This window comes from Pan paniscus, chromosome 4, assembly GCF_029289425.2.
Source record: "Pan paniscus chromosome 4, NHGRI_mPanPan1-v2.0_pri, whole genome shotgun sequence".
NCBI classification, from domain to species: domain Eukaryota; kingdom Metazoa; phylum Chordata; class Mammalia; order Primates; family Hominidae; genus Pan; species Pan paniscus.
This window is the reverse complement of record NC_073253.2, coordinates 75,101,769-75,126,220: the sequence shown is the minus strand read 5'-3', so window position 1 is coordinate 75,126,220 and position 24,452 is coordinate 75,101,769. Positions and strand designations below refer to the sequence as shown.

Sequence of the window (24,452 nt, the reverse complement as noted above, 5' to 3'; positions counted from 1 at the left end):
GGAAGTGGGGGTTGTTTAAGGACAAATCATGAAGATTTGAACTATTCTGTCTGCAAAGATAAAAGCTATAACAGAATATGGTTAATATGAAGACAGATAGGGACAGGATAAATAGACTTACTTCCCAATACCATAATAATGTAAAATCCCTTGTAACAGAAAGAGTTACAAAAGGGGGAGAGGATCTGCTATATAACCCGATAGTTAAGATACTTGCTTATTGAGGTTATTGACAAGTATGCTAAATAAGGGAAATTTTTTAAGAAATCTGTATATGACTTGATAACAGATTCATGATGTAGTATTAATATTGAGTAAATATTCATGGATTAACCAAATGTTCAGATAAATTCATGTATAATATGATACCAGATTCATAAAATATTAATGTAATATTGACTGACATATTAATAGGTTAAACAGATTTGAGGATAAATTAATTTGTGTTATTCCAGCAAATACTTGGCATTAAGAGAGTCTAGTTTTATTGAAACACAGCCACATTCATTCACCTATGCATTGTCTATGGCTGCTTTTGTGTGACAAGAGCAGAGTTGAGGAATTGTGACAGAGGTTATATGGCCCAAAAAGCCTAGAAATATTTACTATCTGGCTCTTTATGAAAAGTATTGCTGACTCCAGTCTAGAACATATTAGAAACATCCTTAATATTTGAGGTCCACATTAAGTAGATGAATATAAGTTCTTCTAGATAATACCTCTTCGTTGGTGTACAATTGGCCAGGGCAGCCATTTCTGATAATCATGTAGAGTCTGAAAAAATACCCATTAACCAGTCATCTGATCATCATGTCTTTGGAGATTCAGCAATCAAGTTAAAGATACTTCTTGAATTTTAGAAAGCTGGTGAGTTAGCAGGTTTCTGGTTATATTTAGCTCTTTTTGATGCCTTTCAATTCTGGGTTCCCCACCTACTAAGAAATATGAAATTGTTGGGAAATGAAACTCAGAAGTACAAAATGATGTCATCAGATTAGTTGAAATTAAGGTCTGGGGCTTCTGATTTTTAGAACATAATACCACACTTTCCTGTACACCAAAGAGATTAGCAGTGCTTTACTCAGAAAGAAACCAAAATCATAGTTTTCACAAATAGGGACTTCCCTTTTTTCCCCCCAGTGAAGTCCCCCGGTATGAAATTAATTTGTATACATGTATTATAACATGACTTTGGTAATCATGTCAGTTATACTGCCTAAATGAAAAGAATAATATAGAAGCCTATTCCATTGTTTGGACACTACTGTTCCCATTTTGCATAACCAAACATGTAAAACGTTGAATCCCCTAGCGAATTTAAAGTTTCTCTCAAAACTGAGGGTGGGAGGAAGTCATAGCAGCTCAGGGTCAAGATCTAAATTTTGAGGCATCATAATTAAGCTCTTCAAGTACAGGGCTCTGGCTCAGCAGCCAAGTCCAAGTATGAGATTAATTAAAGCATTTCATTTTCAACTGTCATTAACAGTGATCAGCGTCATTCCCCTACTCCCAATGAATGCTTGCCATTGGTTGGGCAAATTCACCCACAAAGAGAAAGTCTCAACAGCAGCTGCCTGCTTACACAGAAGAAAGATTCCAGAGTAGCTTAATGCTTTGCCACTGAATAATGCCCTAGCTGCTTGAATAATCAGAGCTACCTATCACATTGTACAATAATCATATCCTATCTAAAATTCATTGGATTCCAAAGGAATATATCAGTGAAAAATGTCCTGATCAATGACCACTTTGTAAAAGGAGATCCCCATGAAATACCATTGTGGGAAGTTTTACATTTGTACATCGATTTGCCAAGTCTTTACATAATCGGTCTTAGTGACAACACAGCGAGAATCCATAAGCACAGCTTATGCTTCAGCTGATGATTTCCCAAAGCCACATGTGATTTCTACTTTAAAAGAAATCCACAACCTTTTAGGTTATCACACTTGGATTATGCCTTTGATTTCAAAGCATTCCCTTTACGTTATTCCCTTTACATTATGGATTCTCACCTTAACAATACAACTCAAGATATTTGGAGCTCAGGTTACTGCTGTTTCTTTAGCTATCTGAGTTTTTTTTTTTTTTCTGGGAATTTCACTATTAAATTCTTACTACACACTTTGCTCACAAATGAACGTTTCCTTTCTATACCACTAATCACAATAATATTTGAGGAATTAGAAGTAAATACACAGAACCAAAATTGAACAATGAACAATAACAAGCATCTAAACCTCACTGTTCCTTTTGGTGCAGCCACCCCAGACAAGTGGCACACAGCTACTCAAGTCTGAGGGCCCCTCCATGTGGCTAGAAGAAGCCAGGCATCTTGCTTTTGTAATTGTTTGGCCTTCCAAGTGGTTTAGTGAGTCACAAAACCCATATCATTTCATCTCTCACAAATGGAAACAGGTATGCTTTGTTGGGCTGGTTTTCAGTCCTCAGTGCCTGGGGCCCAGTTCCTGCAGAGCACAGCTCCCGGTCCTGGAGGCCTTTGTCCAGGCTGAGGTGTGTCTGCAGACTCTCTTCTCCAGCAGGCAGCTATGCGTTGACCGGCAATGTGATTTTCCTCAGCACATTTCCAGCCTTCCCCGTTGTGCCTCTTGCTAATGGTGCTGATATATTTCTGAGCTTTTCCATTTGCCTTGGTTTTGCTAGAGGAAGAACAGGTGCTTCTACCCTTTTCTTATTTCTGGGAATTGTACACTGCCCAGCTGGCTCTTGTTTGCCTGCTGGCATCAAATGTGGGACAAATGGAGAAAGTATATTCTGCTAATCTCCTAGCTTCATCTCCCTTGAGGAGTTTTCCTCCATGCTTATCAGATCTGGGTTCCAAAGGCTCATAACCTAGCTCTTCAGATAGTATTTGGCAAGGACAGTGGCCCTGAAACTGTGCCATTTGTGGGTGAATGTACAAAGCACCAAATCAACAAACTATTTGTCATCATTCCATTGCCTTTCCTCCATGTGTGATGCACTGCTCGAACCATCCAAATACATAAGCAGTGCCACAGGAAAAGGGGCAAACTCATTGAGGATCAACTATAGATGAGAAGTTTCTCAACCATTGTCTTCCTCCACCCTCAAAAGGGCCTGGAATGCAGGCATTGATTTCTCCATTGTTACAAAGATAGAGCCTGAGGTTCAAGAGAAGTAAAACTTCCCTGGATCACCCAATTTCTCAGTGGCACAGGCTTGAAGCAAACACAGCAAAAAGAAGAAATGTATTCCTCTTGTATTCAGAGATGTGTAACAGTGGGAGAAATATCACATAGCTGACTCCATCTTGCTTCTAACCTCACAGGCTAACTGCCTTTGCTCATTCCTACACATAGGCCAAGCTAATGATGGAAAGAATTTAGATTATAGTTTAACTTCAGAACTAATGACCATCTCTCTTTTGAAACAGACCCCTGAGGAGATTAGAAAGTATGCACACAAATAACAATGCCATCTTAAAAATTTACAGAAACAAGGTCAATCTGGAAAATAGTTGACCATGAACAAAGAAGTTTTGCAACCTCCTAGATCCCTGCTGATGCCCAGATGCCTGTGGTCACCAGTCAACTGTGGACCTTAACCCCCTACCTATTCCCCCTTCCCCTAACATAAAAGGAGCCTAACAATCTATCAACTTAAGATGGTTCTTTAGTACATCAGTCTGCCATCTTCTAGGATTGCTGGCTCCCTGAAGAAAAGTCATCTTCCTTGCCCCAATATCTTGTCTTATTGGCTGTCATGTGGTAAGCAGTTAAGAGCTTTGGACTTGACTATAGAAGGTAAATTCTTTTATAAGGGCTGCCAACCAGAAGCATGTTGCTGGTTTGTTGGTGAAGTACAAGAAGGGTGTGAAATAGAACTGAGTGGTCCAGGATGTTTTAGGGCCTTTGAGGCTCATAAATTTCTACTGAACTCAGACTCAACACTTGCCCCACACCCTTAGCATTTTACCCTGTTGACTGTACATGTGTTGGTGTCCCCCAGTAAATCATGAACTCTTTGGTTCATGATTTACCAAAGACTGGAAGAAAATACATCAAAATCTAAACAATATATTTCCTCTGTTCAATAGAATAACAAAAGTGGCAGAAATTGGTGAGGATGATAGTAATTACTCCCATGAATTGTGTGCTTCCTTGGTGCGAAGTGTTGTACATACCTTGTCTTGTCTTTTTCTCCCGGCAACCCTGGAATGTATGTTTTAGTAGCCTCATTGTACAGATGAAAAAGTGAGACAGAGAGGTAACTCACTTGCTCCACAGCTTCACTCCTGGAAAATTAGAGCTGAGATCTATGTTGTCTGTCTGATTCTAGCAAAAGTTCTCAGTTGCAAGATGTACAAAAGACCCTCACCCCTAGGGCAAGTTCTGGGTCCTTGGAAGAGTGGAATCCATTGCTATTTAGAAATAGAAGTAAGGGCCGGGCACGGTGGCGCATGCCTGTAATTGCAGCACTTTGGGAGGCTGAGGCAGGTGGATAGGCAGGAGTTCGAGACCAGCTTGGTCAACATGGTGAAATCCTGTCTCTACTAAAAAAAAAAAAAAAAAAAAAAAAAAATTAGCTGGGCTTGGTGACGCACATCTGTTCCAGCTACTCAGGAGGCTGAGGCAAGAGAATCGCTTGAACGCAGGAGGCAGAGGTTGCAGTGAGCCGAGACTGCGCCACTGCACTGCAGCCTGGGTGACAGAAAAAGACTCTGTCTCAAAAAAAACAAAAGGGAAAAGAGAAAAAAAAGAAATAGAAGTAAGAACTCTGGAACTGAGGACTTTCTTTTCACTTAGCTGGATATCAACAAGGCTTCTGGAAATTGTAGTATTACACAGGCACCAGAAGAAGCTACTATAAGGTGCTATTGGAGGTTCCCACAGGCTCTCAAAATGTTTCCCTCACCTACATCACAGTGACATTTCCACCAACAGAGACTTGAGGTTGAACCACTATTAAAATGCAAATTCTGGAAGTGCTCATTTATTGAACTATAGTGGGCTGAATGGTTTATTGAGTTCTTTGGTATATTCTCAGGAAGGTTCAGTTTGGAGGAGGAAGGGGTCTGACAGAAGAAAATAGACAACAAAGTGGGAGGGGGACAAGAAAAGGAGTTGGGGGCTTATGTGGGGCATCTTAGTAGAGTAAGCAGAGGTAAAAGAAATTCTTCCTGAAACAGAGTAGGATGACAGTGGAGAAGTGAAATAAGCAGGTAAACTTATTCCTTGGGCCTAGCATACCACTCTGTGTGATCCTCTAGATGAAATACATACAAGTGGTCATTAGTGTGTGATGACCATGGACAACCTGGGACATAGGTCAACACCAAAGACAGTGTGCTGCCTTATAGTTTTGAGTCCAGACCTATATAGGTAATTAGAAAACTTTCATTTCTTTAGGAGACATGGACAGTGATTTGGTTTGGCACTAGTTAGGCTGACAAGGACTTGGTTTTTAACCATCTGTTATCTGTGATTATTTGAAATATTCAGTTTCAAAAGTTTAACCCACTTATTGAACATTCCAATTCCAAAGACACTGTTAGGCACTGGGGCAGGGTAAACAAAGGAGAATAGGTCATAGTCCTGCCCTCAGGTAGCTTATAGCATAGTGGTCTTGACCAAGAAGTCTATGTTTGACACAAGGTGATAAATGAAGGTGGTAGGGTAATGTCATGAGTGTAGTAAGTACATTCTAGAATTCCCCTTTAGGTGACAGGTTTTGCCTTCCCTCATCCTCTTCCCAAATCTTAGCAAGCCTCTAGCTCCACTGACTGATGTTTAACTCCACGTATCCTTCTGGACATCCAACCCATGCAATCCTTTTCTGTTGAGAAACTTCTGAGGCCTGTGATGACCTGAGACAAATGCAGAGAGGAACTTATACCTCCAGTCTCCTGAAAGTGGGTGTACATGCCAACACTGGGGGCCTAAGTGAACCCCAACATTCCCAAGTTCCTGCAGAAGACTGAACCCGTGCAGGCTTAGATCCTAGGACTCTTAAACCTGATACTTAACTCTGTCTAGATTATTTGTAAACTCACTGCTGAAAGTACATGCCCACCAATACCCAGATGTGTGCATCTTGTGTGATTTCATCTGTTCTTCTATACTTTTCTCTGAAAATACTGCTGTTCATCCCTAAATAGCCACATTAAATATACACTTGAGTTTAGAAAGGAAGCTCCAGGGCCACTAAAGAGTCACTGCTACTACTACTGGGGGATCAGCAATAGTCTGTAGGCTCCGGCTTCACACAGTCATAGCATCTCGCGTGTGAGATAACTTTAAAAGGGTATTTAGCCCATATTAATATATATGGTATATTTTTGTAAAGGCTGGAGGACAGGAGAGGGGGACATTTTTATGAATGCTCTTTTATATCTTTGAATTTTAAATGAACTAAATGAATTTTAAACCATGCATAAAAATAAATAAAAATTAAAAGTCACAGATATGAACACTATTATGGTTTCAATGATGTCCTTTGAAAAGTAAAATAAGAAAAGTTGCTAAGAGAAAAATAAAACTCATTGAATCAAACCCTGAGGGAGGAGATAGACTCATTCTTGTGATCACATAACTGCCATTAATTGCTCTGATCTTTAAATGACTTGATTTTAGCTTAGGACATACCTATATCAAATATATATTCACCCTTACTTTCTGCTAAATATTTAACCAAAATCATCCCAATAAAGAAGAAACTTACAATATTGGTTTAAAGATAATTTTTTTAAACTATTTAGCTTTTTGTAGGATTCTGAGTTATTTGGAGAATATGCAATGATTTGAAATAGCTTTCAAACTTTAATTCACTGATGTTGCCACTGCAATCTTCCAAAATTGAGTATAGTTTACTGCAACTATATGTATGGATTTCTGTTTTCTTTGCTGTTTTAAATTTGGAAGTCAACCGTAAGAAATACCTGACACATATCATATAATATTTTAAAATAACATTTTTTTGAAAATTAAAGTTGAATAAACAAATTGATGATTTGATTAGGTAAATTCAACACTTCCAATGAACGCATGTAAATCTCTGTTGAAAATTACCCTATGGAAACTGGAGCAAAAAAATTGCATCTTATATAATTAAAATATATAACTAGTTTAAACATATAATATAGAGGACAAATCATCACAATTATTGTCTTTATAGCCATTGCTGAATAGTTCACTTACTTAAGTTAAAATCTTAATGCATTTCCTTATATAAACTTCAATTCTGCTAAATCCCTTGTTGTTACTATCATTAGGAAGGAAGGAAGGTCTGTTACTTTCACGCTAGTTATTGAGAAACCAAGTAACTTGAGAGAAGACATTTTTGAAGGTAGATATGCAGTGAAAAGCAGAGAAGACAGAATGAAATATTGTGTTTCCTAGGCTTATTTCGCTTCTACTAATAAAACACTGGAAAGAAGCCATCAAAATTTTAAAGCAAATAATGTGGTAACAAATAAATTAATATGACTCTCTTTTTTAATTGTTTTTTTTTTAAGTTTCCAAAGGCCAGCCTCAGATGGCCGTGGGGAGCAATTAGAATTTGCTTCATGGCTTGTTGAATAACTTTGGTTTCTTCAGTCTTTGATAAGCGGCAGGTGGGTGGGTACAACACAGAAACTATGAATAGTAGGCAGAAAGAGTCTGAGGAAAAGAGAGGGCATTTCATCAAGACTCCTCTGGTATTGGCAACTTTTACCAGCCAGTGCCCTGTTGGCGGTGGGGTGGGGGGTGGTTTATCCTCCCACCTTGGCAGATGGCAGGTGGTTTAGATGTGAGGCCTTCCTGGAGGGGGGTTGGATCATTCAGCCTCCAGATTATGCCATCTCCCCACCAGTCCAACTCCCGGAAGCCCGGCCCAGTTTTAGTGTCTCCTAGTGGTACCTTGCGGTTTTTGCAGGAGAAACAAGTCTACTGCTGAAGGTGGCAGCTTCAATTACATAGAAAAGTGGCACAACACAGTGACTAGGAACCCAGAGCTGTACAGATGGATTCAGTTCAAAACCTGGCTTTACTACTTACCAGCTGTATGATCTTGGGCATATGACTTAACCTCTTTTTTTGCCTCAGTTTCCTCATCTATAAAATGATAATAAGAGTACACACTTTTTATTATAAAGGGTGGCTGGAAGGACTAAATGAGTTAAAACATGAAATTCCTAAAACAAGGCCTTGCATATAGTCAGTGCCCACTAAATGCTTGCGAATATATTAGCACTTATAGGGAGAAACTGATCAGCTGTAGAAAGCCCCATGTAAATGTCTGACAGCAGGAAGGCCTTGGTAAACACAGCCAAAGTGTCAAAACACTCAGAAAAGAGATAAACTAGTAATGCGAATGTGACCTTTCCAGCACTTACGAAAAGCACAGTAATCAAAAACAACAAAAGCCATCAGAATAGTCTTACGAGACAGGATGAAATTTTTATGGTTAAGAGGCAAAAGCAGCAAACAGAAGTTTCTCCCCAGGCAGGGATTTGTTTTGTTCTGCTTAAACAAGTTAAGGTTAAAATTCCTAATGTTTTTAAATAGCACTAGATATTATTCTGTTTTAGTTCAAAACAAGGGGTCTAAAACAAGGGTAGGGCAGGAACAATCATCTTGAGCAGGACTAGGTTTTCCAGCACTTTCGCTGGTCCCCTCCATCTGAAAGCCATGCTGGCCATACCTCCAAATTCCATCCTGAATCCAACACCTCTTCCCCCTTGCTTGCTGTCACCTTGGCATGATCCACCCTCCCCTCTTGCTTGTACTTCCAATCAGCCTCCTACAAACCCTCTGCTTTCAGTCTTCAAGCCATACTCCACACAGAAGCTGGGAAGAGCTCTCGAAGGCAATGCCAACCATGTTCCTTCCCTGCTGAAAACCTCCCAATGAGTTAGGATGTTAGGCTCTCAAAGCACTTAACAGCCTAACTCCATCCCATGACCTCGGGCCCTCCTTGCTCTTTTCCCACCTTTCCCTCATTGCTTCTTACCTCGGGTCCAGCCACAATGGTCTCCTTTCTGTTTCCTGAACAACTCAGACCTTTTCCAGTCTTAGGACTTTTGCTGTTGTTCTTTCTGCCAGAAGCCTTCTTTCTGCCAGAAGCCTTCTTTCTGCCAGCTCTCGGCATGCTTTTCTTTTTAGTATTGATGTGCTAGCTTGAAGGGCACCTCCTCAGACAGTGCAACTTGTACAAGCTATTGAAAGCAGCCCTCAGCAAACTCTATTCCCTTCAGTTCATTGCATTCTTTTCATAGTACTGACTAATTTATTGGGTTTTATTTATTGTTTGTTTTTAGTGTGGATATCTGTTTCCTCTTACTGGAATCTAAACTACACTAGAGTAGGAACTTCATCCTTCTATCTCCAGCTCCTATAATGGGTCCTTGGAACAAAGCAGAACCTCCATAAACATTAGTTGAGTGAATAAAGAAATTCTGATGCCCATGATAGTTGACCAACAGTAGGCCTCTGTCCATCGTTCTCCCCTGCAATCTTTTTTCTTATTTTCTCCTAATCCCACAATCTCAGCACCCCAGAAAACAAAATACTACATCACCTTCTGTCCCCCAGCCTCTTCCATCAAATCTAATACAAAAACCTGGTTTCTTTTTGTTATTAATACAACCTTCTGAGGATCGGTGTATCAGACTTGGCTGGACCCTGGATAACTGATTCCAGAATCATTCTCGAAATCACAGATTCTTCCACATTTAGGATGACTTGGAATTGGCTTTTTCCAAATCCAAATTTATGAGTACCCCAGCCTACTCTGATACTAAGTAGCTTCTGCAACCAAAATGATTTCCAGGGTCTGAGAGGGTGTTACACAGCCTAGTTATTTCTTGGCTAATTTACCTTGGTAAAGCCTACCCAATGACAGTCCCTGGAGACTACTGCTGTAATTATATTTTTAATAAGGGTGTGAACAGGAACAGAGTTAATTGGCTTTAAAATGGCTGAGACAAGAAAGCAAGTCTTGGTTAACTAAAGATTAACATAGCAATTGGGAAATCTAATATATAGGTGGCAGGAAAGCTTAGCCTTTATCTTTCAATCTCATAATTAATTAGCAAGCTTCTGGCAATCTGATTTCTATATTGCACACAGAAAATTTTAGTGATGAGGCTACTGAGTGTGAGGTCTCTCTATAGAAGTAGCAAACTTAAATTATGCTCAAAATCATGTTTTTTAAAGAACAGAATGATGAAATTACTACTCAACAAAAATATAGTTTGATGGTTTTCTGGGCCATGAGACTCTAAAACAAGGCAAAAGAAGAAATATAAATAAGTAATTAAGATTTGGATCATAGCTGACCAGTAGTAGCTCTTAGCCCTGGATGCACATTATAAACCTGGAGAACTGTAAATAAATACGAATGTCCGGGCCCCTTCCCAGAATATTGATTCAGTGAGTCTATGAGTTGTTTCTAAAGCTCCCTAGGTGATTCTCACGTGCAATCAGTGTGGAGCAACACTGTTTAAGAGGCTTGCTTTTTGCTATTGCTAAAGCTTTTGGAAATTGTTTTAAATCAGTAATGGATTTCGAGACAGAGAAAAGAAAACCCAACCATTTGGGAATGGTACAAATTGACCTATCTTTTTGTCTAAAGAGGCTGTATTGCCAAGACTCTGGCTTTTTCCCCGCACTGTCCTTCAGAAGAACCTCCGTCCCCACCCCCAGTCTCACTGTGGGCAGTGAACCCAGAAGCTCCCAACACATATAAAGGATTCTTTAAAATGTAGCTGTTGGCCGGGTGCAATGGCTCATGCCTGTAATCCCAGCACTTTGGGAGGCCAAGGCGGGCAGATCAGGAGGTCAAGAGATCGAGACCATCCTGGCCAACATGGTGAAACCCCATCTCTACTAAAAATACAAAAATTAGCCGGGCTTGGTGGCGCGTGCCTGTAGTCCCAGCTACTCGGGAGGCTGAGGCAGGAGACTAGCTTGAACCCGGGAGGCAGAGGTTGCGGTGAGCCGAGATCGCGCCACTGCACTCCAGCCTGGAGACAGAGTAAGACTCCATCCAAAAGAAAAAAAAAGCAGCTGTTTAAAATGCTGGGCTTTCTCCTCTTTTTTTCAGGGGTGTAGCAAAAAGCTGATATCCTTTCAGTGAACAAGAGCTTCAGAGAAGGGAAATCAGAACAGCCGTAAAGTGTGGGGCTAGGAGCAGTGGAATAGCAACCAGAGTCTTCACTTCCCAGATGTTAGAGTGGATAAACTATAAATATGCAAGGCCAAACTTCACTAGACTGAGAGCTCCCAGGCATCAGGGACGGGGCTCTCGGGACCACTGTGACTGCCTATGGGTCATTGACACTCAGATAATCACAGTGTTGGCAGCTTAGGGAAACCAGTCATCTTCACCTACTGATCTGTGACACTGATTCATTCATGTAAGAAATAACATTCTAACACCAACAGGAGAGTGGGTAGACTCACTTTGGGAGTTTAATAAGGTATGTGGAATTCAGTGGCTGGAAATTCTAATTTCACCTCCCTGAGAATTCTCATTTCACCTTCATCACCAGCTAGTCTCCTGGCCCAAGGCAAGTAATTAAACTCCATTTCTCAATTTGTAAAGTTGGAGAGGTGAGGGAAGATTGCAGATGCTTATAAAATAGCTACTGTGGGCACTATTAGGCATGATAATAAAGCCCTTGGCAATGATTACAAAAAGCCTGGTAGAAACAAGCACCTGTGAGATGCCCATTGTGCCCCACTTAGCTAGGATCCACTATAGGACATCCCCAAAGTACACAGAGGACAAGAGTAGGCAGCTGGTTACAAAGGCTTTCAGCCACATCATCCAAGTAGACAGAATCACCACGAGGAATTATCTGTGAATTTAAAAGACTACATACAAATGTGCATGTATATACAGTTTCTACAAATTAAAGGTCACACTCTTGGTTGTCCATTTAATCTCCTTTAAAAGATTACTTCTTTCATTTTATGTCCCATGATTATGATATAAAAATCTTGGTTTTTGCTCAGTGATTCTCAACTCTGACTTCACATTAGAATATTCTGGGAAATTGAGACAGAAACAAAAACAAAACAAAATCAATCAGAAACACCACTGAGACCAGTCCCCAGTCTTAAACTAATTAAATGGAAGCTCTGGAGTGGGGCTGAGGCATTTGTAATTTTTAAAAGCTTCCCAGGTGATTCTGATGTAAAGCTCAGATCTGGAGCCACTGAATTAAGCCAACTGTTCTTTTCCACATCACGCACCCCCGAACCCATGTACATTTCCACTGCCACACCACTGTGCATTTTTTCTTATGTGAGGTGGCTCTCTCCTTCTCTCCTTGTGTCTTTAGGCTTCCAGCCCTCAATGCCCATTTTCTACTTTGTCTTTCTTAATGTACCTTAGAGGTTAAGGGCATGCTGCCCTCCAGAATTGCAAAACTTTGTTTGCATCATTTATGTAACACTTAGAAAATGTTCTTTACATGCTACTGGTCTTTTATGTTTCTGTCCACCTTCCCAACTAGGAACTATGCTCCTCCAGAGCAAGAACCATGTTTTATTCTTCTATTTTCCCCGTGGAGTCTAGCATAGATTTCCTGGCTTACACAATGCTGAAAAATATGTGTTGCTGTTGATGTAGAAATATTACCAGGGCAGCCCTAGAGAAATAGCTGGGAAAGCTCATTATTTTCTTAAATTGTTATCTTCCCTAGTTTCTTTATCTATAGATACTCTTGCTTAAAGAACTCCAGATGGCCTGGGATGTCGCAGGAGCTTGGTGATCCTTTGCCAAATACAAGAGGCCTGCAGGAAACCAGTGCAAACCAGAACTGGCTACCCCTTGTTCCGTTTAGGTCATTAACATAGCGTTACAATGCTGGGCTCCCCACCCCTAGAAGAAAACTGCCGCCATTTTCTCTCCATAGGACGCATGGAGAAACATGTTTATCTGTGTCTGTGCCTCTGTACTTTCTCCCTGCATGTGTTTACATAGCTCCCCGCCCCACATCTAACTCGTCACAATCCTGCAGCTTCCCACAGCTAGGGAGAAGGTGACTTTTTAGAGCAAGAGGTCTCTCATTTTCCATTTCTGGCCAGTGAATAAAACCAGCTTGTCCTTTTTCAATTGGGTGTTCTCTCTCTGGAACCTATACAGACTAGAGAAAGAACTCAGTCTACCAGTGACAGATGCACTAAGATTCATTCTTGTCAGCTTCTTTACTGCCATTTCCCCCAGATTTGGATTTCAAGTGGAAATGAACAAATGTTATTCCAAGAGAATCTTACATAATGTTTTGCTCCAGCTACATAAAGGCAACTCCTCCCTGCAGGCACATGTCTAGAGATGCCATTTGTATTCAGGTTATCAATCATAACCATGGCCAATTTGTACAGCACATTTCACCATTAGCATTTTTTGTGGCATTATCTCATCAACACCAAACTTACTACAGGAAGTAAGGGAGAAAGTTGGGGGAAAAAAGGGAGAGAGAGGGTAACATGCAAACCAGTAGAGTATACAAAAGCAGAATCCAGGTCTTTGCTCTTCAGAGGCTTTCTCCAGCAATACCAAAATCTGACTGCTCTTTTTTTTGAAATAAATGAAGCTGCAGGAAAAAAATTATATCTTTATTTCATTGACATATTTGAGGGCCACTTTAGCTAGTGGACAAAAGAAACCGAAGGTGGTCTTTTGTGATGCCCCTGGAGTAGCCCTTCTGGCAACTGGGACTACTTTTTGTTCATGCTGTTTTAAGCAAGAGGACAGGGAGAAACATTTATTACTGCATGAGATTACTTATTTAATGAGCTTTGCACAAAAATATGAAGCTCTAGTTGTCTCCTCGTCTGATTTTACAAAGTGCCCAAAACTACAAAGACAATGTACTAGGAAGTGATGTAAAGGTAAAACTTTAAATCCAGATTTAAAATGACCCTTTCATTGTAGGACGTTTGAAAGCCTCTTGAGATTTACCTGAGTGAGAGGATTGGTCTTGGTGATGAATATAATCACTGAGTCTATTTTATCAGATCCCAAAGTGACATGGTATAGTGGACTTCAAATGATCACCTGCTAACCAGCAGCATGAGGGTGGGGGAGAAGGAAGAGGGACCTCTTTTCTCTCGTGCTTCACCAAATAACTGAATACGGGGGCAGATGAGAAGGAGCCTGACACAAGAATAGAGGAAGAAGTCACGTTTGGAAGAAGGGGGAAAAAGGTCCTATCATGTATTTGTCAACTTATTAGTCTAGATCAGTGCTATTCAACGGAAATATCATGTGAGTCACATAGGTAATTTAAACATTTCTATTAAGCCACATTAAAGGAAAAAGGTTAAATTAATTTTAATATATTTTATTTAAACTAGTATACCTAAAATATTATCATTTCAACACACAATCAATATAAAAATTGAGACAGTTTACTTTTGTTTTTGTTTTTGTTTGAGACGGAGTCTCACTCTTTCACCCAGGCTGGAGTGCAATGGCACAATCTTGGCTCACTGCAACCTCTGCCTCCCGGGTTCAAGAGACTTTCCTGCCTCAGCCTCCCAAGTAGCTGGGATTACAGGCATCCACCACCATGCCTGCCTAATTTTTGCATTTTTAATAGAGACGGGGTTTCACTGTGTTCCCCAGGCTGGTCTCGAACTCCTGAGCTCAGGCAATCCACCCACCTCGGCCTCCTAAAGTGCTTGGATTACAGGCATGAGCCACCACACCTGGCCAAGACAGTTTACTTTTTTGGGGGAATACTAGGTCTTAAAAATCTGGGGTGCGTTGTACATTTACAGTACATCTCAATATGAAATAGCCACATTTCAAGTGCTCAATAGGCACATGTGGCTAGTGGCTACTGTATTGGACAGTTCAGTTGTAGGTGCACTAACTGGAATTTGGGACATCAAATACAAATCGTTGTCAGCATTCAGCTACTTAATTTACTTTTGATATTCTCCTTCTATCGGCTTCCTTGCTTTCTCCAAAAGACGTTATCTCAAAGGCCACATGCTGTGTTAGCAAATAGTTGTGGGCTTTGGAGTGAAATAGACTAAGGGATTCAAATACCAGCTTCATAACCTTGGACTAGCTCCATAACCTTGGACTAGCTCCTTAACCTTGATGACTCTTGGTTTCTTCAACTGTAAAATAAAAACAAAAATAGCTAACTCACCAGATCATTGGGAAGATAAACAGAGTATACAGCACAGCCTAGAATAGTATAGTAGGCATTCAAACAATAATTCCCCCTATATATACAAGTCAACTTCTAAAGGGCCCATCTTCAGACTTTAAGCTTTACTGCTTCATTTACTCCAATTTAAGAACTTTCTCTTGAGAGTTCTGCTAAGGTAGCCCTTTCCCTAGACTTTCACAGGGCTGGCTCCCTTTTTGAAAATGCGGGTTTAAGTTCAAGGGTATCCTTTGTATGGCAGTCTTCTCTGACTTCCCTGTTGAAAGTTGCTCCCACGCCCTGTCCCTCTGTAGCCTTCAGCCTCTATTTTCTTCATAGCATTTATCAGTATCTGAAATGATTTTATTTATGTATTTGTTCACCCGACTGTTTTCTGCACTCTCTCTGGCATAGAAGCTCCACAAGGGCTGGGATCCTGTGTGTCTCATTCCCCACTGTGTCATCAAGTGCCCAGCACAAAACAGAGCTCAGCAAATGCTTGTCGAATAAATGAATGAAAACGTGCTCAGCACAGGGAGCTAAAGGTAAGTGGTGTTCTGAGTCTAAAGGTGGTAGAGAATGAACATTCCAGAGCTCTGTTTAACTAAAAGGATTACCAAGGAAGTCAGTGACAGAGAGCCAGCCTCACCTGCTAATGTTGGGTATTGCCAATCTTGAGTCTAATGGCTGGGCTTGGGAAGGGTCAGGAATATTATTCTCCCATAGGTGATCTTGTTGTTGCTACCCGTTAATATGTATCACAAGCCAAGCACATGTTCACACCACTTAAAAGCACCCACTAGATTTGGCTATTCCTGCCTTTTAGAAGAATCTTAGTCCGGTTGGCTGATGCAAGTGCCTGATATTGGGAAGCTTGGGAGCACTGGGTAGTGGAAAAAGAGTGGGTGCCAAAGTCAGACAGACCTGGGCTTGGATCCTGGTTCTGCCTTTCCTGAGCTAGGCGGATGCGGGGTGTGGGGTTGGGGGGTGTATGTACATTTCTATGTTTCAGTTGCTTTACTGGTAAAGCTTTAAATGATAACTCATACTCTGCAATCTTGCTATGAGAATTAATTGAGGCAATGTGTGAAAGTGCTTAGCACATCTTAAAGGCTCAGTAAATAGTAGGCATCAATATTGCTATCTTTGCATGCAGGAATACCTCACCAAAGTATACTGATAGATCTTTGGCTACTCTGTGGATATCCAATTTCCTTTTAAGTTTCCGATGTTTCCTTCTTTCATTGCTATATCATCTGACCACTTGCGATGGAGGCACCAGGACCCCATGGAGAGAGAGTACATGCTGAGTTGGCTACATCTGGGCCAAGTTGTGAAAGATGACAATGGAGACATTTCTCTCTACAGTTTCTGAAGATGGACCCAGCCACAACACTTCTTTCCACGCCTGGCTGTTTTTAGCTGCAGGCACAGCTCTAGCTGTTTTGTACTCAAGATTGTGGGTCAAAAGAGAACTGAGAGACAGGTCAAGTATCCACGCCGGTCTGGACATACTTTACTTGCCGGCAATACATAGTGCTCTGCTTGACACTGCACAATTTGAACAGCCAGTCTGACTCTGTATTCTGAGCCCACCACTCCTTTTTGTGCATAACTAGACCAGAACTAATTTTACTCATTCTACTACTAATGTAAGCCCCATAGGAGAGAGAGAGTAAGCTGTTCTTAAAAGCATGAGACTATTGAACACTTATTTATGGTGCCACATTAATATTAAGAAAAAGTTTATCATTGATTATGGGCTAGGCATGATTCATAGTATTTCCATTCTCCCAACAACCATGCAAAAAAAAAATATGCAGCATTATTTTCATTGTGCTGACAGGAAAAGTGAAGCTCAGGAAAACTCAGAGGCTTGCTCAGTGTGGGAGTCAAGATCTGAAGCCCAGTCTGTTGAGCTCCAAAGCCCTGTGTGTTTTCTGATGTGCCTTGCTGGCACTGTTAGTGGAACACCCAGGGTCCCCAGAGATGTGAGTCCTTAGTCCTCTAAAGGCAAAGTACAGAGGTTCAAAAGAATATGGCTGCCTACTCATACTATGCCTCAGGGAGCAAAGAGTGCTTCATTTCCAAACAAAGCCTTGGCCTCCCTGCCATCCAGCTAGGTGACCTGAAGAGCACTCTGATTCAGACAGCAATCCTCTTTAGATGGCTCTCCAGGGTTGGTGGGACTGAAAATTCTAGGGGTAAGGACTGTCGCCTTAGGAGAGTCATTAAAAAGGGTTGTGAGGAGGGGTCCCCTGGAGTCAGAGGCTGGTAGAGCTCTGGAGAGAGCATGTGGGGAGCTCACCCATGACAGGGGAGCTGTCTCCTTCAGCAGCGTGGCTGACTCCAGACCCCCAAGAAGGCTGTGGATTACTCCCACAGTCAGCCCAACCGGCAGCAAGGAGTTGGCTGGGTGGTCTTGATACAGGAGGAGGAACAAGGGATTGTCACCTGGGATTCAGGCATGGCTTTCAGGGAGTATCCACAAACCCTCAGGGATTGCATGTAAAATTTTATGTACATGCCATATGCATTTTCCCCCAGGAAGAGGACTCACAGCTAATTCTCAAAAGGACCTATCACCCCTAATTTTTAAGAACCACTGAAATTAATATTTTCCTCTGCTCCTCTCTTGCACTATTCAGCACTTCCACCTCATTAAACATATATATATATATATAAATAATTCCCTAAACTTTGCAGAAAAAAAATCGAAGCCCAGAGAGGGTAAGTATCTTGCCCGAGTTTGCACAGCTGATGGCCAGGATTGGGATTAGCAGCACTTCCCTGGTCAAGAGAAGCACGATTTCAGGTGGGAAATCTTTCCTGGTCAACTTGACAAATGAAGACAAAGTGATCCCTCCAGACTAATAATAATGTTTTGCAACCATTTTCAAGTCCAGTCATAGAATCCCCTACGTTGCTTGTTCTTAGGGCAGTGTGGGTTGCTTCCCCAGGATACAGGTAGAGGTCACTAAAAGGATAGTTTTCTACTCAGAGAGCCAGAACTCCAGCCCTCGCCTTCCCCTGCCGCAGCACTCGGGCCGGCCCTCCAGTTACCTGAGTTTGCCTGACTTTAACCAACTCCTCTTCCCTTCCCTCCTCCCTTCTCCAGCGGGCTCTCCTTCCAGCTTCCTCCCGGGCTGCAATTCCTCTGCCTAGGTGCCTCCGTCCAGCTCCGGCTTCTGGCCCGGAGGCTGCTCATCTGCCCCTACCCCCGCTGACTTTTGGGAGGAGCAACACCTTTCGGGTCAGCATTGCTAACCCTAAACTTTCCCCGCCGGATGCCCGCGAGGCTGCTGCGGCGGCGGCTGCTGCTGATGGGAGAGTCTCGAGTCCGGCTCTCATCACATCACCTGTCTGCGCCCCTTCCCCCTCCCCGCTCTTTTTTTCTTTTCTTTTTATTTTGACGCAAATAATTTGCATTCTGAGAATCCCACAATCAACGCCGAAACTCATGCTCAAGGATGCAGGTGAAGATGCCTTTGACAAAGGCGAATGCGAGCCGAGTGCAGTTTGTAAAAGCTGGGGTTGGGGGCAGTGGTGGAGGCAAAGCACCTTAAGAGTATTTTTTAGCCCCTCTGAGAAGGGACATCCGGGCGGGAGGCGGGCGGATCCCGGGCTTCCCCGCCGGCTGCCGGCTGTGGCTCCTGGCTGGCGTTCTCTCCAGGAGCCCGCGCCGGTGGCCCCGCTCTCCCCTTCAGCACGCGGGCCTCGAACCCGCATCCCGGACAGCGGCCGCCCGCGCAGCCCCTGCCGCGCGCCTTGGGAGGCGGCCTCAGCTCGCCATGGGTACTCACTTTTGCCAGGGAGCAAAGTCTGCCACATCAGTCGATGAGTACTTCCTGCACGAGGACGTGAAGCTCCATTGTGTGGAAAGCTGTTTCGCGAACGGTCGGTAAAATCCAGAAAGAGGGAGAAGGAGTGAGTAAGGCAGAAAGCCCAGCCCAGAAAACCGGCGTCTGGGGATTTCAGCCTCCGCTCCCCGGTCCCCAGCCCGGTGGCTCTGTGAGAAGAAGCTCAACTCGGTGCACTTGTTCACTCTTTCTTCATGAGAGGAGGAGTCAGTGTTGCAACATTTATGTTCCTTGCTGGAGGCAAAACAGTGATTTTCTTCAGCATGCAAAACGTCCAGAGCCTGCCAGTTTTACAAGGCGACGGAGGTAGTTGGGGGAGCTGGAATCCTGCGAAGACGTGAAGAAACAACTGATTCCCCCCAGATCGGTTTTGCATGATTAGGGCCACACATCTTTCATTGAGACTGTACCAGAAAATAGACAGACAAAACAATAATAAAAATGACTTAGTGAGTTGAATGACCTCAAAGATGATATTTTTCCAGGCAGCCAAGATGTGGAGTGTCTCCGTGTCAAATTTCTTTTCTTATTTCTGAGTAACATTGAACAGCAGCTATATTTGAGAGGTTCTCCAGGGATTTGAATTGCACCTTGCCTGAGGAGTCAGATAGAAAGGAGCAAAAGAAGATAGTCAGTGACCTAAGAAGGTTTTGCTTTCTTTCTTTTTCTTTTTTTAATACCCAAAGCGCAAACTTCCAGTGTGCTGTGTTTATTCTCTGCCATATGAATATAATACATAAACATTGGCGGTGCCTAAATAGCCCCACTTCTGTTGTCTTCCACAAATAAAGAATTTATCTTTTCTAATGGGCTGCATGTTGTTCTGACTTTTCTTCTTCTTGAAACCACACACAACCGCCTTTTCTCTTGCAAAAACAAAAACCCCACATTTAACAGTGCTGAAACAAATAATAGCACCTGCCTGAATCAAATAGTTATTTCTGACTATGTATGTTGCTGGTGTCATTTGATGCCATAATAATTAATGCATCCGATTGTTACACAACCCAGAGGGCCACCAAGGAAATACTTTAAACCGAGGTTACTGAGTTTTTTTGTTTGTTTGTTTGTTTGTTTTTTTGAGACAGAGTCTCGCTCTGTCGCTCAGGCTGGATTGCAGTGGCCCCATCTCGGCTCACTGGAACCTCTGCCTCCTAGATTCAAGCAATTGTCCTGCTTCAGCCTCCCGAGTAGGTGGGATTACAGGCGCGTGCCACCATGTCCGGCTAGTTTTTTGTATTTTTAGTAGAAATGGGGTTTCACCCTGTTAGCCAGGATGGTCTTGATTTCCTGACCTCATGATCCACCCACCTTGGCCTCCTGAAGTGCTGGGATTACAGGTGTGAGCCACTGCGCCTGGCCGTTTTTTTTTTTTTTTTTTAAGTTATTGAAACATGAGGCTTTCCCCTTTGATTTGACTGCCACTCTGGATAACTGGGAAATCACAGTTAGCAGTGGGCATTTGCCAAGCCACAGGAAGCCATTGAAAATCCCATGATGCTTTGGTGATCCTTTTGGACTGGAATCCCAGAAGCAACTACAAGGCATAATAACCTAATGCTTCCCGATCAATAACATGTCCTTATTGAAACATAGACTCCACCTGGTTCTGTTAGCTGATGGGAGATGCATCTTTCACGTGCAGACCACACATGCTTCCTGTGATGATTAGGGTATATTTACTTTCATTCATGGGTGTCCATGAAGGTAAGCAACTTCTATTTATTTTCAGAACCACTGGGCGACATGAGATCCTCAGTGGCAGAATATTTCTATATGACCTTTGCAAAGCAAAGGGTCACTCAATTCTACAATAGTTGTTCTAATCAGACTATTTTAACAGTTAGTGAAATAGAAGATCACTCTGGGTAACTCCAGACTGTCAGCTCTTAGAAGGCAGGGACTTGGCTTTTCCTCCTTGTGGTTCCCACTCAGCTGCAGGCAGCTTGGCTCGTCTGTACTCCTGGCTTACAGACTGGTCGTTGCGTGGCTAATCCATACCTCACTGGTAAGAAGGGCAGGGCTGGCTTTCTGCTCTGTTGTGTAGCACACAGGCACTGTCATAAAGCCACGGGTACTCATTGTCAGTGAGTTACCTTGCCCCAGCTTTCCTGAGATGATGAAATTCGCAGTGAGCCACTATATTTTCCCTTTCTGCCCCACAGTGGTTCTTTGACTATCTCCTTCTCTCTATGCACTGATGTGCTCCAGCTTCACAGCTTCTTTACTGATGTCCTCCTCTAGTTCATTTCTGCGTCTCTGTCTTAGCGGATGTGTTCGTCCTTTGCAAGTGACTCCCTACCTGAGTCCTGCACCCCATATCCGTTTACTTCCTCCAAGACCTTGCTTCTCAGCCTGATGCAGAGGAAGATCCCAGCACTGGCACTGGGTTGGGTCCTTGCTATTCTTGGTTTCTCACTGTAAATTGGACACAGTAGCATGTGCCTCAAAAATCCAGTCAAAGGAATAATAATGGTGATGGCATATGTAAAATGTGTGCCATCTAACAAAGTCTAGAAACATCAAGTTCCTTTTTTTCCCTCCCCTTTCCTCTACCTTTCTTGCATATTTAATCTTTTCTGCCCCATAGGCTTCTTTATCTCAACCTACAACTTCTACATCTTCTTTGACCCTTTTGATGGCTTTACAATTTAATTCACTCATTTCTTTACCTGCCAAACTTAGTGAAAGAATGACTTACACACACCAGCTTTCCTGACTTACTTCCCTCTCAGTGCCTTAACTCACTGGTTCTCAACCTTGGCTGTGAACAAGAATCACCTGAGTGTTTAAAATGTACTGTGTCTGGGTGTCACTTGCAGAGCTTCTAATGCAGGAGGTTTAGAATGGGGCTCTGACTTCTCTGTTTTTACAAAAATGCACAGGCAGGGTGGAAAACGGCTCCCTTGAATTCCTTTGCACCTGGCTTTCATCACTACCACTCACTGGCTGCTCTCTGGGAGGGCCCTCCAGGCCTCTCTGCAGCACTGGGCTTCGATTCACTTCCTCCTCTTGAAGTTCTCACGCCTTGGCTTCCAGGCCTCTGCCATCCTGTGGCTCCCCTCTGTCTGTGGCATTCCTCTGTTGGTTTCTGCCTTGGCTCCTTTTCTCTCTCCTCCTTCTCAAATAGGGAACGTTTTATCATTGCTACTTCATTTGTCTTCTTTGAGAACCACATTTTTTTTTTTTTTTTTTTTTTTGGTTTTAAGGAGTGGAAAGGTTAATAGGCAAGAAGGATCAAGAAGGAAAGGGAGAAGGAAGAAAGAAGAAGCTTCCCTGTACAGAGACAGAGGGAGCGGGGCGCTCCAAAGCCAAAAGAGTAAGTCCCCACTTGATGCAGATACCAGCCAGGTATATAAGCAGAGGCTGGAGGAGGCGGTGTTTGATTTGCCTAGGGCTCAGGGGATTGGTTTGACTAGGCATGTAATTCACGTAGCCCATGAAAGAGCTGGCCCTCCCACTCTAGCCTTTTAATATGCAAATGTGGGGCGCCATGATGTTCTACACAAGTAGGGATATGTGGGGGCGGCCATGTTGCCAGGAACATGTGGGGCAAGGGAAAGAAGGTACCTGGAATCGGCATGTTTGGGTGAACCCAGTTTCTAAAGGCCTAGGTTTGCATATCAAAGGTTGCCTGCCTGGCTCTAAAAGCCGGGGTTTTACAAGAAACTTTTCTGGAGATACTTTAAAAAATGAAAACTTCCCAAGGACCCCTTTTACTCTCTATCTGCCTAAAATAATTTCTTGATAACTCATGCCACATTCCTCCCTGTGGCGATATCACACTAACTGCTGTTAGGGGGTTTTGGGCGAGGACTCTTTCTGGCTACTTCCTGCTGAAAAGGGGCCTCTAATGGGGAACGGCAGCTAGGGCTCCTCCTGGGGTCAACTTAAGGGTCCCCGGAAGAATGGCATGTCCATATGTGGGAGAACTATGTTTCTTTCTTTAGAAAAAAAATAGAAAACTGCTAAAAATATCCAAAGATTAAAAAACTACCCCAAATCCTAGCACTGTTAAAAAGAAATCTACATCTTTATCTATACAGTAAAATATAGTACTTCCAAATCACACATCCTCCTTCCTTCATCTAATCCTGTCTCAGAGGTAACCACCATTGACGTATTGGTGGTTGCCTCTTTTTTTACATGTGTATATAGTCATGTCTCTGTATGCACATGCAAATATTTTAAAAATTCAAAATGCAATAATTTCTGTGACTTTTCTTTTTTAAACTTAATGAAATCACATATTCCAGGTAACTATGTATAGATTTACTCCATTTTTTTTTAATGGTTACATAGTTTGTAATATATTCTACCATTCTTCCATTGTTAGGTCTTTAGTAATTCCAGCTTTTTATTTTAAGAAGTGCTGCTAGGATTGTCTTTGCATGGACTTTAGGATAGATACTTAGAATGGCCTGATTGGCAGGCATGTTGGCTCACGCCTGCCTGTAATCCCAACACTTTGGAAGGCCAAGGCAGGCGGATCACCTGAGGTCAGGAGTTCCACACCATCTTGCCCAACATGGTGAAACCCTCTCTCTACTAAAAATACAAAAATTAGCCAGGCATGGTGGTGCACACCTGTAGTCCCAGCTGCTAGGGAGGCTGAGGCCAGAGGATCGCTTGAACCTGGGAGGCAGAGGTTGCAGGGAGCCGAGATAGTGCCATGGCACTCCAGCATGGGCAACAGGTTGAGACTGTGTCTCAAAAAAAATAAATAGATAAATAAATAAATAAATAAAATAAAAAATAAAAATTAATGACTTGGTTGGCTCAAAGAGAATGAACATTAAAATTTTGATAGCTACCAAATTGCTCTCCAAATATGTTGTTGGAGAAAGCCCTAGAAATGAGATTACTGAGCCACAGGGTAGGAACATTTTAAATTTTCATATATACCTCCAAATTTTATCCACAAATGTTTCAGTGTCCACTCTTACCAAGGATGTTTACTCACATTTTTGCTAGCACTGGACTTTATCAATCTTATCTTGCTAGTCTGATAAGCAAAATATGATAGCTCATTGTTGTTCTAATTCACAGTGTTCTGATTGCCTTCAAGGTTGAGTTCATGTGCTTATTATATTTTGACTTTTTCTCTTATGTTGTGGCTGTTCAATCTTATGCGTGTTTTTCTTTTGAGATGCTTTTTTTTTTTTTTTGAGACGGAGTCTTGCACTGTCACCTGGGCTGGAGTGCAGCGGCATGATCTCGGTTCACTGCAATCTCCACCTTCCAGGTTCAAGCAATTTTCCTGCCTCAGCCTCCTGAGCAGCTGGGATTACAGGTGCCCACCACCACGCCCAGCATTTTTTTGTGTTTTTAATAGAGACAGGGTTTCACCATGTTGGCCTGGCTGGTCTTAAACTCCTGACCTCGTGATTCGCCCACCTCGGCCTCCCAAAGTGCTGGGATTACAGTTGTGAGCCACCACACCTGGCCCATATATA

At 42.4% G+C, this 24,452-nt stretch overlaps 1 protein-coding gene across 1 annotated transcript in view; it reads right to left on the bottom strand.

Annotated features, from left to right (window-relative positions):
* The window catches only part of PRLR (prolactin receptor), a 180,451-nt gene extending 161,287 nt beyond the window's left edge, over positions 1-19,164 (bottom strand). The window contains exon 1 of the mRNA XM_003806664.6: positions 18,940-19,164. The gene's annotated coding sequence lies outside the window, so the exon portion shown is untranslated. The remainder of the gene's footprint in view (positions 1-18,939) is intronic.
* Between the last annotated feature and the right edge of the window lie 5,288 nt (positions 19,165-24,452).